The sequence below is a fragment of the Heterocephalus glaber genome, unplaced genomic scaffold (genome assembly GCF_053883595.1).
Source record: "Heterocephalus glaber isolate CG9 unplaced genomic scaffold, H.glaber_assembly_v1.0 deba00000943, whole genome shotgun sequence".
Lineage (NCBI taxonomy): Eukaryota > Metazoa > Chordata > Mammalia > Rodentia > Bathyergidae > Heterocephalus > Heterocephalus glaber.
In genome coordinates, this window is record NW_028258175.1 from 10132296 (window position 1) to 10138295 (window position 6000).

Below are 6000 nucleotides of genomic sequence, written 5' to 3' on the forward strand. Positions count from 1 at the left end.
CAGTTGACAAATTATCACTGACCACCTGTCTCAGTCACTAAAGTTGTACTGGAACTCAGCCGTGCCTGTTAGTTTACACCTTGCCTGTGGCTGCTTTTGTGCTGCAGTGGCAGACTTGAGCAGTTGCATGTGGCCAGAGACCACAGAGCCCACAAAGATGAAATTATTTATCTAGCCCTTTATAGGGAATGTTTTTGGACCCCAGAAATAAATTAGCTCTCAGGTTCTGTTTGATTCTTAACATCTGCTTCCCAGCCTTCCCCCATGGAGAATAATAATGATAATAGCTAGCACTGCTATTTGTGGCACACCTACTGAATGCATTTGGCACTGTAAGAAGAGAGACAGTATGGCAGGGCAGTTCAGAGAATGGATTCTAAATCCAAGCAGTCTGGTGAAGGCCAGCTCTATCATTAGGGTTAGTTTAGGCAAGTTGTGCCCCAATTTCTCACCTGAGTGATACCCCATGATCATAGGGTTGTGCTAAGTGGACAGGATGGCTGGTCTGAGGGAAACTGGCACCAACTCTTTTTTACTGCTGAGGAAACAGAGACCTACAGAGATCAGCGTCACTCAACTGATCTTCTGAGCACTGTTTCGTGAATCCTAGCCAAACATCCACTACTAAATAACAGGAGTGAAATGGGCCGTCCATACCTATGGATGAGAGAAGAGAAGGGAATGGGTAGGAGAACAGATGTTTCCTTCTCTGGCCAGACAGCTGAGCACCAGGCCTTGGAAAGAAGTCAAGGGAGCTGCAAGAACAGAAGGAAAAATGAAGCAGTCAAATTCCCTGCCGTCAGGGAAGCCTGCTGCATTCTGGCTGCAGACCCTGCTAGTAAGAACACCGGGTTTGCAAAAGGAGGAAAGGAAAGCTACAGCCAGGAATCAGCTGGGATCGGCCAGGAGCTAGGGTCATGAGATCCATGAAAGCAGACTCGAGGAGGAGGCTCAGGGGGCAACCCTGGAAGCTTAAAACCCTCAAAACCTCTGCCCTGTGTCCTCCAGCCTCCCGGACCTCAAGGAAGCCAGTCCCATCCCCTCCTCCAGCCAGCCCAGCCTCCTGGCAGACACACAGATAGCTCTGCCTTAACTACTGCCAAAATTACCTTTCCAGGAAAATGCTTCCACCTTCTGCAAAGGACACAGAAAATAATTGCGTGTAACTTTTCTAAAGCAGATGACTCTTAGAGGCAGTGAACAAACATGCTCATCATTGAATGGCCTGGAAGTCAAAGTTTCTAAAGAATTTGAAAGGAACATAGTGGGTACACCAAAAATGTATTTTTAAGTGGACATACACACACACACACACACACACACACACACATACATACAGCATTATTGGTAAGAGAGGTTCCAGAGCTCCAGCTCCTTGCCCCAACTGTCACCTCTTGTGGGCAGCTAATTGTAGATGAAAAGTACTGAGCCAAACCACCCTCTCTCCTTTTCTTGCCATGCTGGAAGAAGGTTAAGTCTGAGTTTTCTTTGGACCTAAAGGCTTCCGTGTTTGAAAAATCATGAGCAGAGACAACATGCATCTAAAATAAAAGTGACCCTTATTCAAAAAGATCTAGACCACATATCAGGACTCAAAAATCAAAACTTTTTAAACTAAACCTTGGATTCTCCTGGCTGGTTTGTCTGGGTAGACTTTACCGTCCACTCTTACAATCAGTGTATCAGTTCTATGCTGCTGTGTAACAAATAACCTCAGAATAGTGTGGATGGTTCAAAATAGTAATCATTGATTTCACTCACCATTTTGTGAGTCATCAATTTGGACTGGGATCAACTGGAAGGTTCTTGTGGCTCTGGTTGGCTTAGCTGATCTCTAATGAGAATCAGGCCTGTGTTTATGATGATCTGATGCTTGGTTGGGACTACCTGCAGATGGTTTCACTGCAGCTGGTAGCAGAGGCAATGTGTATCTTACACAACTCCCATCACCCACTGGGCTGGCCTAGGCTTGTTGACATGATGGTGCAGGAATGGTGCAGGGTTCCGGAAAACATCCAGAGAGAAAGCTTCAAAGACATTTGAGGCATACGCTTACAACTACCACTGGCACTTTCACCACTTTCTGTTGGTTAATCCACACTGGGTGTATCTTATTGAAAAGAGAGACAAATCTCCTCCTTGTCGTCTTCCTCCTCATTATCTTCTTCCTCCTCCTTATATTTCTATTTTCTGGACTGAAAATTGAACCCAGGGCCTTTGCACTGAGCTACATCCCCGGTTACTCTTTTTACATTTTGTACAGAGACTCACTATGTCACTAGGTTGCACAAGGTGGACTTGAATTTGTAATCCGCCTGCCTCAGCCACCCAGGGTGCTGGGATTACAGGTATATGCCACCACCCCTGGCTAATAGCCTTTGCTTCTTGATAAGAGGCATATGATGGCCAGTTTTGTAACCTATTACAGAGACGCAGAGGCACTTGCCAACAGTGGTGGGAAGGAAAATAGTTTACTTTGGAAGCCTCAGTTGCCTAGAGGTTAAGTGATTCACCTATTATCCATCGACTTGGATCCACAGGGCTGGGACATGAAGGAATTGGATTCCCAGGTGTTCCTTCCAAAAACACTCCCTAAAGACAGCTCAAGACTGTCGCAACTGCTTCCTATCACACTCCTAGAGTTGGAAGTGATCCCAGTCTTGCATCAAAGGTCAAACTCTTATTTATTTCACTTAAGAGGATGGCCTCAATGTGCATCCATTTAGCTAGAAATGTCTCTAGTTTCTCGTTCTTTCTGGCTAATACTCCATTTTATTAAAAAACCACATTTTCTTTATCCAGCATACCTTAAATGTACCAATAAAATTAATTTTTTTTAAAAAGGTCAAACTTCAAAGCCCCAGTCTTCTCTCTACTTCCCTTTTACAGTACAGCCCCTCATTGAATCCCACATTCTGCTTTTCTGTCAGGGCCCCTTGTTCCTGACACATAAATACCAAAGAAAATGCAAAAAGCACTGACCACAATAGGAGGGAATTCACAGTGCAGGTTATCACACAAGTTACCTGGTATAACAGTGAGGCCCACAGACCTGAATTTACATCCCAATTGACAACACTTCCTGCCCAAATGACCTTGGGAAAGCTACTTAACTTCTCTGAACCTCATTATCTGTTACATGGAACTAACTTACTAATTTATATCAACAACATAAACATGTAGAGAGCACTTGCTATGTACCAGGGATGGCCCTGAGAGGGCCCTAAGATGGGGCCCTAAGATGGCTATTTCGTATGGTTAGCCACTTAATCATTACAACATCAATGAACCCTTTAATCATTACAACAACTCTATGTGGTAGATACTATTTTAATTCTTATTTTATACAGGAAGAAAATTAGGTTCCTTAGAAGTCAGTGATTCACCCATGGCCACAAAACTACTAAGTGTCAAAGCCAAGATTTAAGCCTGGCTCCTGAATATGCTTTTAGCCAGCACATTTGATTTTGGACAGCGGATAGGGGTCATCACACATGCTATGAGGCTCAGTCCACATTCAGTGGAGAAAGTGTGCTATGATTGGTAATGTCTACTGTGGATACAGCCCAGAGGAGCAGAGGTACAATTCCAGTATGTAATTTGCATCTCTGTCTTCACCACCATTCTTCCAAGAAATACCTAATTCTAAAAAGACCCCCCTATGGCTTGGATAAAATACATGCCTTTATAGAAGCTCTACTTGATATGCACTTTGCATGTTTGCACATGGAAAGCACCTCTTCACCCCCTCCTAACCCCTTGACCTCCATATCTCATACTTCCAATCCCCTTAGTCCTATCTCAAGGTAGACTTAAAATCCACGGAAACATTTAAGAGATGGGCATGTAGGCAGACCTATTCCACTGGTTTTCAGAAGGTCATACCCTGCAGTACCCCTGACATTTGCTGACCACAAAGAACAAAGACTTGGAGGCCATGAGAGAAAGATTTTGAAAAAAGAAATTTCTCTGACTTCTCACATTTTATCTTAACCCACATGGTCTTTTAAGTTGAGTTCATATAGTATCTGTATTTACTGTCATATGAGCTAATTTTTTTAACTTTTCGGTGGGAATAAACGATGTACGAGGAAAATGAATCTCATTTATCTCATGACTAACTGTACTGCCTGTGAGTTGACCTCTCCTTCCACAGTGGACAAGCCTCAACCTACAGGTCATGGTGCAACAAACAGGTCATGATAGGCACGATTCTCCTCTGAGGCTCAGTTTCCTCTTATGTAAAAGAGAGGTATTTAAGAATTAAGGAAAGTGCATTTGTAAAGTTCCTAAACCCTAGAGTGTTTAAGGAATGCTGCTTTCTTTCCCTCCTTTCACACCCTCCAGGTTATTTCAAGCTGTCTCAGCGAGCATCGGTGTATGTCATCAGAAAAATGCCTCACTGCTGAATTAATGTGCCAAAGGGATCAGAAGCTCGTTCCTGACCCCGCTCTTGGACCTGCCTCCCTTCCATTTGGATTCAGCTCAAAATAACTGAACTTGGACTGAACCAGTTAGGGACTCTCTTTGTATCTGGCAGCTTAGAAAAGAAGATTAAAACTTTAAACCCTACAGTTGCAGTTTCATAAAACCAGGTTCTGCCTGGTTAATTAACTTTAACCTCCACCCCTAGGTACTGCATGTCTGTGTGGATGGCTTTTTTTAATCTTAAAAACATGTGCTTTAGTCAAATGACTTATTATTTAAAATTTGTCTTAAGTAATGCATGCAAATGGGTTTTTTAATTAAATGGAATGAAAGGATTTCAAATGAGGAGTGATTCTTCTCTTGTTTTTGACTCCCTACCTAGTTCTTTTCCATAAAGACAATAAAAGGTTCTAGATTCCAATAAATCATGCCAGAAATGTTTAATAAAAGGAAGCATAGTAGCCATCAACATGGGATTTGGTAAGTATAGGTACATATATATGTGTTTATGTATAGATACAAATATAGATATAGAAATAAACACAGATATAGATTCATATATATCTTAATGGAAGCATACTATGTATGGAATTCATAATATATCCTAAATATTGTTTCATTTCAGTATGCAGAGATCTGTTTCATCCTTTTAATACCTGCATTGTTACAGGGTTTACTTACATGTGCCATAATTTTTCATTCGTTTTCTAGTAATGGACAAATAGATCATATTTCATATTTTCCCATTACAAACAATGTTGTATCTATATGCCTTCACATATGTCTTTGTGTAAAGATTCCTTTACATTCTTACTTAGAGTGTGGAATGGTTTGCAATTGCCCATGCATTCAGGGATTCAGTAAGCATTTAATAGAGCAAAACACCCTCATACTATACAGCTCTTATGGCTCCCACTTCCAGTCTGTCCTGACTACTGAAATATGATTCCCAAAGAAAGACGTAAAGATATTCTGATGATAGTAACATTCATTATCTAGTCTCCTTGGGAGCCTACATAATTATTAATTAAGCCTTGGTCCTTGAAGCTCTGGTTAATCTGCTGGACAGATGGAAGATCAAGACGTACTTGAATGTGTGCACAAAGATAGCCTGTAACATTACGTATAACACCAACAAATGAGAAACAACCTACATGGCCACCAATAGGGGCTGCTCCAACTAACTGCAGTCCATCCAACCAGTGGAATTTTCTGCAGTTCTTTAAAACAATCGGGATTTCTATAGCACTGCGTTGATATGAAGCTGTCTTAAAGATGCATATTCAAATACAAAGAGTAAAATGTAGAAAATGCAGACAATCTGTTATTATTCGGGTGTTTTAAGGAGGTATCTCAATCCATGGTTAGATTGGAACGCTAATTTTATCGCTTCCGTGTTTACTTCCACACTGAGGGGATTACTTAATGTAACACGTCCCCCACACGTACTAATGCCATGTTCTGTAGCAAGATCAGTGATAAAATTGATGCTTTGATTGACTGAAACCAAATCTGCTGTCTCAAATGACTCAGAACTTGGATGGGAAATAGAGGGCTAGCATGTACTCATTC

General features: G+C 41.6%; 1 long non-coding RNA gene across 1 annotated transcript in view; it reads left to right on the top strand.

The window, feature by feature from the left end:
* Positions 1 to 4780, top strand: part of LOC147828662 (uncharacterized) — a 174947-nt gene extending 170167 nt beyond the window's left edge. Inside the window, exon 3 of the long non-coding RNA XR_015450478.1 lies at positions 4348 to 4780. This is a non-coding gene — a long non-coding RNA (uncharacterized LOC147828662). The remainder of the gene's footprint in view (positions 1 to 4347) is intronic.
* The last annotated feature ends 1220 nt before the right edge of the window (positions 4781 to 6000 follow it).